Consider the following 11,522-nt stretch of genomic DNA (forward strand, 5'->3'; position numbering starts at 1 on the left):
TATCTAACCCTCGTAGTGTGTCACTCATCTACAACGGTTACCAAGATGGACTCTCAACCCTAGTGTTACTCTAAGGGAGAAATCATTCAACAAGCATTCAAGATTGGAACTCAATTGAAGCATCAATTAAGGAAAGCATAATAAAAGATCAATGAAACAATAGCATCCTAGGGTTTACAAAATCCGAGTACCCACTAGGGGGTTTAGCTCTCCATAGAGCACAATACAATCAACAATGAAATCTAAAGTAAAAACAAGTGTTCCATAAGAAAACCCCGTCGGTAGTCATGTCGATGCTCTTGTGGAGTAGCCAAGTCTTGTCCAAAGGTCCTCATGTCCGGCCAAGGGCACACCTCACCAGATCGGTGCCGGCAAAAGCTCCCCCAATAACCTTCTTCCAAGTGAAGTGCGATGTTGAATCCTTATAACCACTCCAAAGATGTGCCAAAATCCTCTCTAAACACTAGCCAACGGCCTCTCGAAAGATGGATGAAAGTTGGAGAGAAGAGGAAAAGAAGATCCTCAAAATCGGGCTAAATCGCAACTTAAATAGGGTTGGAATCGGGCATCCACATGCCCCTGTGTATTTTCGACACAGGGCTGTGGAATTTCCACATAGACGTAGGGAATTTCCACATGCGTGTGTGGATTTTTTGGAAATCCTGTTTTCGGCCGGCTGTGAACAGTATCTGCCACAATACTTGCTACATTGTTTTGCTACAGTAACCTGCTACATTAGTCAGCCAAAACACTCCCAATTCCACACTTTTCATCGAGGCAACATAAACAGACACACGTTTATGCCATAGATCGCACGTCTTCTTCAATCAAAAGCTTCATTAGCGGACGTCTTGTTATCAATGCACAAGTCGGGATACGCAAATGTGAGTACCTTTGTGCTCCTCCAACTCATTGTAGTGACTTGAATTCATGGAGGTTGGCACACATTCACGTATCTTGGAGTCCCACTTGTGTATTCTCTTTTGTTCCTTCTAAGATTCCACCAAATAATATGTTTACGATCTACTTTTGGCTTCTTTTCTCAATACTTATCTTTAGAATCCTATATACGTAAAAAGAACACAAATACAAATATATTAGCACTTAAACTTGCTAAAAGTAATGCTCAACATAAAGAAAGAACACTTCGCATTCTTATCACACAAGCACTTATCAAACACAACTCCCAACGGGCATTCTGGCAATATACTATGCCATTGTCTACACTCGTAACTACCATGATCAAGCCATGGTAGCATGAGCTCAATGGTAGAAGCATAGAATCCTTAACGACCTTACAATGGCCATTGTGAGTCCATAGTTGGACTTACAGGAAGACCCTAGTACTTCACTAGAAAACATAGAGGAGGAAGAGGAACAGAGATTCCTTACCCTTCCAGACTGAAAGTCGATAAGGAGGATGTGTAGTTTAAGAAATTCATGATTATCTTCAAGCAACTTCATGTAACATCCCCATAGTTGAAGCATTATCCCAAATGCCGAAGTATGCCAAATTTTCGAAGGACTTGCTCAACAACAAGAAGAAGTTGGAAAAGGCCAACATGGTGTCTCTCAATGGGAATTGTTCCACCATCATTGATAAAAAGATGGTGATAAAGCCGAATGATCCTGGAAGCTTTGTGATCCCATGTTTGTTGGGTCATGGCATGAAAGAAAACATATTCATCAATTCCGAAGCTAGCATAAACATAATGCCATACACTATATGCATGAAGCTTTGATTGAGAGAGCTGAGGCAGACAAGAATGACCTTGGATTTGGCCGATAGGTTAGTAAGGAGATCGTGGGGAATTGTGGAAGATGTGCTTGCAACAGTGGAAAAGCTTGTCTTCCCTGTAGACTTTGTCATTGTTAACGTAGATGAGGATGTAGAGACCCCACTGATTATTGGATGGCCTTTCCTAAATACATCCATGGACCTCATCAATTGGACAAATGGAAAGACCAAGACAATGAATGTTATTTTGCACATGAGCCTGATCTTTCAATGTATGATTTTGTGCAGGATGTATTTATGGTGAACCCTCCTTGCGAATATGTGGAGGAGCAGCTTGGGGAAGAACAAACATAACTCACTAAGCAATGCCACCAAAGGGACAATAAAGAGAGTGATGTGAGAGCCACATCAACAAAGAATATATGGAGGAAGGTACAAACAAAGAGGAACACACTATTGAGGTAGCAAATTCTAGTACTTTAAAAATAGATAATGAAGGAAAGGCTTCTCTATTTGTTCCAAGTAACCCAAAGTCATCTTAAGGTAAGAATAGGTACGTCAGGCTCGTGACATAAAACAAGAGTTTCTTGCGAGGCAACACAAGTAGTTTTCTAGGCTTTAATTCATCTACTCTTAGTTTTCAACATTATTCATTAGTTAATAAAATATATAAAGTGGTGATCAATATGAAGGTGCCAAATTGGCTCATTCCCCACTGAATTTTTTGAGAAAAACATGTTTAGGGAATCTAGTACTATCAGTAGGACTTGTTCTCATGCTGTTTTACAAAGAGGAAAATCCACTGCGAGCATCACAATAGACGTGGCAGCCCCGTTAAAGCCATTGTGATATTTAGACAGAGAGATAGAATTTTTTGGGAAATGGAGTGAGTCTGCAACATACTTATAACATTATTGTGACAACTGTGAGTGATTTACAACAGTCATTCCACATAGCATGCCTTGACTAGGGTTTTCCAGAAGTCTGGCACAGCTTTACCATGCTCGTTGTATAGACATGGTGAACACAACGAGCCCTAGAATGGCTGTTACCAACACTTGAAAATTTTTTAAGCCCCAACCAAGTTGACAATGGCCCCATAAAGGTTTTATAACAGCCGTGGTGTCTCCAAGAGACTAAACGCATGAACAACGGCCGTTGTTCGCCCATTATTACCCCCGTTAGAAGGAGATATAGGGTTGCTAATGGTTGACTCTTGGCCTTTCTCACTCAAAACGCACTTCCCTCTCTGCCACTTCACCGGAGGCCCTCCCCTGACCTTCGCCTAGTGATTCTGAGGAGCTTGGGTTTATTTCTACTTGATTTACCACCACATCCACTCAATTCTCACCACGGAAAACTCTCTCTTTTTGTGCAATTTTATAAGAACCTTTACAGACCTTTTAAATCATGATTTTATAAAGTTTTAAATGGCATGAAATTGTTTAATGATGCTTCATGAATGTTTTTATGTAAAGTTCCTTTGAAATAAACCAATGTATAAAAATTTTTCGCCATGGTCGGGTATTACAATGGTCGCTCCTCAATGAAAAACGACCGTTGTGCTCAAACACGTAACAGGGGAAAGATGAGCCACAATAGCCGTTGTTCGCCTGTTGTGAGGCCGTTATGAGATTTTTCCCACCATCTCACCTCACCAACACCTGATAATGGGAGGAAGCTCATTGTCAACTTGACGTTGCTCCACTCAAGGACACAACGGACATACTATAACTGTTGTTCACTTGTTGTGGCCCTAACACAATGTATAATAGAGCTACTAAGTCACACAACGGGCCATTGTTAACCCATGGTAGTAATCGAGAGATACATCACAACCTTGATAACGGGCGTTGTGAGACCATTATTTTCATATAATGGCTGTGATATTCCCATTGTGCATCCGTTGTCCCTTCCTACATTGCATTTTCCATATTCTATTGATTGATTTTCCGTATTCTTTCTAAATTGCAAGTTATGGGTTAAAAGCGAAATACTATTGGTCCCCAGGCAGAGTTTGAGAAGAAGAAAAAGAAGACTAGAGAGTATTCTCAGCCATCTGTTCTATAGTTCGGGGATCCAGAGCACAGAGCAAACTACAAGAGGCTCGTTGATCAGAGATTCGTTGAGGGGTATCGGATAGACTGCCCTACTTTCGCATTGGTCTTTCTGTCAAGGTACAAGACCTTATTTTAGTTCAAGACTAGGATCAGTTCTTCGGCATCGACGAGCCAATCTACTAGGAGCTCATGATGGAGGTCATAAGCTCTGTCGAGTTTGACCGTGCCATCATCAGCCTAGGACATCAAGAGATGATTAGTTTCCAGATGTTCAGAGAGAAGTATATGATGTCCTACACAGACTTCTCAGTCTAGATGAGGTTAGTAGCCGTGGAGTATACCTGCACGACATCATACTCAAAGCTCCACGTCGAACAAATGGACCCCATAACCCAAATCAGATATGGGCCCATACACTTTGGGGCTGTGAGACTTTCGTCTGCAGGACCTTGAAAGAGTCTATCTTAGGATGCATGATGTTCATTTTCCTCCACTCTATCCTATTACAGGCATTGACCGGGCGAATAGACAGCACGGCGGTTGTGAACCTCCAAGATTTGTATTTTCTACTAAGAATCGTAGCTCAGGAGCCAATTCACATCGGTTACGCGCTCACCTGCTACTTAAAACATCGGTCTCAGGACTCTCGGTTGGGGACCATATTTCTTGGTCCTTACATCACCAGGCTTGCAGGGGTGCTTGTTCTTATCACCAAGCTATAGGGGGCATGCAGCCGCTTCGAGTCACCATGCTCCAGGCCATACGCATGATTAAGCTGCAGGACACACCCCACGGTGTGCAGTACTAGGTGGTCCATGGGATAGACTTTGATTCTTCGGATAATTAGGAGTCTCTTCAAGAGACACAGCCGTTGTAGTTCCCCTATCCCAGCTCAATCTTCTGATGGTGCTTCTACTCATCCTTCTTGGATGATGACTACTGCACCGGCTACATCAGTTCCATCAGTTCTTGAGGAGTTCTTAACCCGTCTCAAGGAAGGTCAAGTGAGGATCAAGTATCTTACATCAATAGATCCGGGAGCATCTAAAGTGTCAGGACCCCTTAATCACTTTGGCGCCTACATCACCTATAGTTACATCTCCAGTGGTACCAAAGTCTCCGCCCACTTCACCGACATCACCAGTCCTCCACCGACTATATATAGAGCCGGGCGTCACCTACTGACTTCCACCATTTTTATTTTATGCACCATTTTTATATTCAGTACATTGTACATTTTATTGCAATAGGGGACACTAAGTAAATTTTTCTTTTTAGTAATTTTGTACTTTTATACTTCTAATCTTTGTGAATTTTATTTTTAGTTTTATTTATCATTGTGTTTAACTACTCCAATTGCATCTCATCAAGGTTTGAGGTGATCGGGTGTTTTTCTGATCCACACAACTTGTTGCTTGGATAAGGGTAACTTCGTCGTCCTTGTCAGCCAAACTAAGAAATTAAGGGGAGCACTAGTGACCATACACTCTTTTAATTTTTTTTATAATATATCACTACACTTATGCATGCATGCATACATTGAGGGGCAATGTACATCTTTAATTGTGGGGAGAGAGTGTATGTTTTCTTTTCTTTGCATGATTATTAAGAATTTTGTACTATACTATACTATGTTACTATACTATCCATCTTGTAATTTTTTTAATGGTGCTTGTATCTTATAAGCATGCTAGTGTTGATCTTTGAAGGCATTGCAGTTACTTGTTGGAGTTTCTTTGGTCTAGGCACATGATATGCTAGACTAGCAATTCATTCATTCCCTCTTAAGATTTTTACTGCTCTGTGAGTCTTTAACCTACCTTGTGTCCCTCTTGACTTCATCTTGCACCTTATGTTTGTCTAGTGAGTAATGTTTTATAATTGGGGTATGATCAACACTTACTTTATTGCTCCAAGATAAGATATATGTACAACAAAAAGAGCTACCTCCTTTGTAGTGTGTAGTCACTCCGAACAAGTCGGATACGAAGTGTATGCCCTAGAGGGAGAGAGGGCCACCTCCTAGGAAGTGTGAAAGCTATTGATTGTGAAAGAAAACACACACAAACAAAAAGGAGAGAAAAATGGTAATCATGTATAAAAATTATGAAAAGTGTACAATTGAGAATAAAGAAAGCCCTGAAATGTTTCTTTAGACAATCGAGACAACAAGATAGTGGATCTGGAGACCGACACTTTGAAAAGTACTTTTTGTCATAGAGTAAACTACACTTTGTAGATGAATAATCATACTACTTGGCATTTGATTGTTTCCCTAGTACTACTGAAACTTCATACTTAGTTGCCTGAGATCAAGCACTTATCATGTATTCTATTTTTGTCGGTTTTATTTGCTTGAGGACAAGAAAATGCTAATGTGTGGGGATATCTGATAAATGCTAAGCTGATCATGTTTTCTATATCATTTACACTGCATCTTGCATAAAATTGTACTAGTTTAGCGTCTCATTAGGACAAAATCTATTCTTTTGTTCACAATGACCTTTATTTCTATTTTATTAAGAAATCAGTGAATTCAAGATTGTTTTGAGGTAAAATGAAGCAAGTTGATGAATCAAGGCTGCACCATGACTCACAAAAGTTGTTATGGAAATACACATTGCTCGTTATCTACACTCACCACTATTATGATTAAGCCGTGGCAGCATGAGCTCATTGGTAGCAGCATAGAAGCCATAACGACCTTACAACAACCATTGTGAAATTCATAACGACTATTGTCAAAATGTATAACACCCAAAGACCATGCGAGGACATGACTTGGAGCTCAAGTAACAACTTACTCATAATGGGCATCATAACGACTGTGGTGAGGTTGTGGTAGAACCGATTACTATAAATACCCCAGTATTATCTAAATTAGGGGAAACTCTTTTACCAAAGAACCTAGGGTGACTGGATTTCTGGAGATCTGAGCTGTGGGAGTTGGTGTTGCTTCCATATTCCAGTGGATTTTGATGGATTTCTCAAGAGTAAGTCAACGAGCATCATTCGAGAAAATCTCGCATGACTGTCATCTTCAATGATTATCATTAGAGAGGCATGAGTAACACACATTATCAGACAACCTTGGGATCCTCTAATCCCTATCTTTGGAGAACTGTTGGAGGGAGTTAGTTTAAGAATACATTAAAATCTTATCTATTTTTTATTTGGTCTTGTGGTGTTCTTGTTATTTGGTGCTTTACTTGTTATTATCTATAAGAACTTAATTTGAGGGGATTTGTATGTCTATGTCCCTCGGTTATTATTTATGAATCTTGATTGATTAATATAAATTGTTATAGTTTTCGTAATCATTATATTTTTTTAATTGATTATTACATGTTAATGTGGATGAGTAGGATATGCCCCATATTGATAACACCCATGCCATGATAGATCTATGCATGTTCTAAGAGGTTAGACATAGCTAGGTTTCCGGATTAGGGATTGATCGTCTCTTAGGCTTAGGGTCAGATTGCTCTCTTCTCGTGGGATTCCCGTACTTAAGGCAAACATAGGAGGCTTGGGTGGAAGAGATTCCATCTTAGTTAATAGTGATTTAGACCTAGTTTCCATGGCTTATTGGGGCTAGTAGGCCTTTGAATTCCCCCGATTTGAATCTAGAACACGATTAACACTTAACACATATCATTATTGATAATCAAGATAAATTTAGTACATACTCTCAACTCCTAAATGTGCTTAACATCATCTCCAATTGTATTTTATAATAGTGTTATATAAGTAGAACTAAAGAAAAAGTGTACATGATTAGGCTATTGATTAAGTGAAAAGGAAGTAATAGGAGAATCTCACCGTTCCTAGGGAAATACAACCCTCATGTTAATCCACAAGGTCTTACTTGATGACCCTTTTACTTGCAGCATAATGGACCAATTGTAGTATTATGTGCATACTTGCATGCTATATTTGTATAATTTAGACACCCATAACCCGTCCGTCAAGTTTTTCGTACCATTGCTTGTAGCTTAGTATTTTAGCTAATTCTTTATATTAGTATATAGTATTTGGCGCCGTTGCTAAGGAACAAAGTCAAGTTTTTGGTGCTATTAGCAAGGAACATAGTTTTCTTCTTAAGCCACTCTGATTCTTTCTAGCAGAGTGGGATCATACCACAATGCTGGCTTGTGAAACCTTGGTGTATGGAAAAGTTACTTTGGGTTCTTTCCTTCTCATACCCTCGAAAGATTAATTTTTAAGAATTGATCATCACATCCATACTACTAAAAGACTTCTTGCTAAGTGCATTAACCACAACATTAGCCTTTTTAGGGTGGTAGCTGATAATAAGATCATATTCTTTCATCAACCCTAACCATGTTTTTTGTCACATATTCAAATCCTTTTGGGTAAAAATATACTTGAGGCTTTTGTGGTCAACAAACACTTCGCAAATCTCTCCATACTAGTTGTGTCTCTAGTTCTTCAAAGCAAAAATGACAATGATGAGCTCCAAGTCATGGTTGGGACAGTTTTCATCAAAAGTTTTTAATTGCCTAGAGGTATAGGAAACTACTTGCCCATTTGGCATCAAGACACAATCCTAACCCAGTCTTACAAGCATCATTATAAATAGACAAAGCATCTCCTGGATACTCTTCTCACACTTGTCAGACCATTGAAGTTTACTCCTATCCATGTAAGCCTTGTCAATTGAGCTTCCAATACCAAGAAACCTTATACAAACCTCATTTAGAAACTAGCTAGTCGTAGAAAGTTGCAAACTTCCATCGTACTAGTCGGCCTTTTCCACTACACAACTACTTTTAATTTTCTTGGGATCTATGGAGATGTCATCCTTGGTTACAACATGACCAAGGAAAGCAACTTGGTCAAGCCAAGGTTCACACTTGGGAAATTGACAAATAGCTTCTTCACTCTTAAAGTCCCTAGCACAGTTCTTAAATGTTCTTAATGTTCCTCATGGCTTTGTGAATACACCAACATGACCACAAACTTGTCTAAGAAAGGCTTGAAAGTCATGTTCATCAAATCTATAAAAGCATAAAGTACATTAGTCATCATGAAAACATTACTAGAAATTTAAATGACCAGAATGTGTTGAAAAATATGGTCTTCAGCACATCTTCTAGCTTGATCTTTAGTTGGTGGTATCTTGTTTTATGTTCAATCTTCCAGGATACTTGCAAATCTTATAGTTGATCGAAGAGACCATCAATATGTGGTAATGGACATTTGTTCTTCATTGTCACTTTGGTTAATTCCCGGTAGTCAATAGATAACCTCAAGATGCCATCTTTCGTTTTTCACAAAAAGTATGAGAGCTCCCTATAGGGAAACACTTGGACAAATAAAACCCTTCTTGAGAAGTTCTTCAAACTACTTCCTTAACTCTTTCAACTCGCAAGAGTGATCCTATAAGTGAATTTAGAGATGTGGTTGGTACCTGGGACTAGGTTAAAAAAGAACTCTATCTCCCAGTCCAGAGGTAACCAAAGAAGATCTTCATCAAAAACATTATGAAACTTCTGAACACGGGAATATCTTCCAATGCTTGGCTTCCTTTTTTGACTTCAACCATAGTTGTGAGAACTCCTGAGCACCCAATCAAGAGTAATTTCATAGGTTGCAAGGTTGAGATTTTTCTAGCCAATAGTACAAAATCACTCCTAAGAAAAGAGAACTATACTTCTCTACTGATTCTAAAATAAACTCTTTTCCATGGCAATCTATTGCATAGGTAGAGGACAACACTGCCCATCCCCAAAATGACATCAAAATCTTTCATACTAATGCATGAAAATTAGCTAGCAAGTCATGACCATCAATCACCATATGAAAGTTTACACAAACTCTATGAACTACCAAAGCATTACCATTGGGTGTATCATTACTTAAGTTATGGCCCATATCAATAATAAGCAAAGCATGCTTATGAACAAATGTTAAAGAAATAAAGGAATGCATAGCTCTAGAATCAAACAAAATGCAACATAAATAGAATATACTAGTAAGATACCTGGTACCATAGCATTAGAGGCAAGCACATCTTTTTGAGTCAGTGCATAGTCACCCCTAAGTCGTTGGGCTATTCCTATCTTCTGTTGAGTTGGGGAGGATGGTTGCTCACTAATAGCCTTTCTTGCATGCTACTCCTGAGGAGCTTAAGACTTCTGCATTGGTATGACACTGGAACTCTATCAACTAAAAGTCTATTTAGGCTTAGAAAGGTGTTGTGAATACTTTGCAGTACACTATACCTAGCTACCACAACTGATAAAAGCTCCGAAAGCATGTCAATAATATGCAGTTACATACCCACTTATTGAATAGGTTAGTTCAATTCTGATCATCATCAACCATCTTGGATGCATATTTAGGTAATCGATCAAACTATATCTCATATTCATCCACTATCATACTTCCATTGGTCAGGCAGAGAAACTGCCACTCAAACTATTTCTTCATGTCCCCAGTAAAATACTTGCTGAAGAGTGCCTCTCTTAACTCTTCAAAAAATTTGAGCACCTTTCCTTTTCGGGTATTGATTTCACCATTATACTAATCATTTGAGGGATCCTTGAATAATGTAGACACCGAATCTAAGCTTTTACTCAGCCATGCACTTCATTATGGAAAAAACATTTTCCATATTTGCAAACCACTGATCAACCTCTTCAAGGTTTGTGGTACCTTGTAAACTCCATAATCTTCCTCTGCTTGGAGTCCTTGACGGGAGAATAGTGAGGTAGCGGTGGTGGTTGCGCAAATCACCTCTATTCTATGCCAATCCCACCACTTCTTGTATAAGTTTTAGCATTACTCCATGGTTATTAGAGAGTGAGCCCGATTTTCCATGGGAGCCTCTTGGGTGGCTGACAACTGTCCCAATAAATCATTCGAACTCATGCTATTAGCTCTATGCAGCATTCTACAAAATCCCACTTTGGTCAGAAATAAGGCATGAACACTATGAGATTTACTAAAATCAAGGCTTCAAAACAAAGTAGGAAAATTACTGTAACACTTCAAGGTAGATTACTCTAATGAAAGCACTTAACCCAAGTCTAAGCAGCTATATCTGGGAAAACTAGTAAGGGCCAACACATCATAAGAAGGAAACACATTAGTTGAAAAGAGTACAATCATAACAAGACACTCAAGTAACTACTAGCCATGTATATAAATAAGCACAAAACATGTAATGATAGAAGTTTAGCAATTTAACACAGGGTTGGACTGGATTATAGGGCTAATGACTTACCTCTGGATACTAATAGTTTCCACCATTTTATGGGAAGCAGTTCCCACACCTTTCCTAGTTTGAGTTTTCCATAACAATGTTGATAGATTGAGTAAGGGGACAACTTGGCTTTTGATGGGTGTGCAATCTCACAAGTATACAGATCGTCATGTAATACCTCTCCCGTGAGCATGAGAGGGTCATATCCCTAGGGCCCAAGAAGCTACTCTTACTTCCTCTTCACGTGTTGTTTAACCTACAACTTTGAGTGATGCAATGAAATTACAAAGTAACAAATAAAACTCCACTAAAATGTCTATGGCTAAGGCAAATTACGGGTGATAATCAAGGAGTGCAAGTGGTCATGGATGAGGATCACCTTGGGGCTACTAAAGTGAGAAGGATGCTATAACTATCATGCAAATAGTAGTTTGGACTGAGAAAATCTTAAGTTAGGTCAACCCAATGATCATGGTGATTAACCCCTAATGTG

Source organism: Dioscorea cayenensis, chromosome 9 (genome assembly GCF_009730915.1).
Source record: "Dioscorea cayenensis subsp. rotundata cultivar TDr96_F1 chromosome 9, TDr96_F1_v2_PseudoChromosome.rev07_lg8_w22 25.fasta, whole genome shotgun sequence".
Taxonomy (NCBI): Eukaryota; Viridiplantae; Streptophyta; class Magnoliopsida; order Dioscoreales; family Dioscoreaceae; genus Dioscorea; species Dioscorea cayenensis.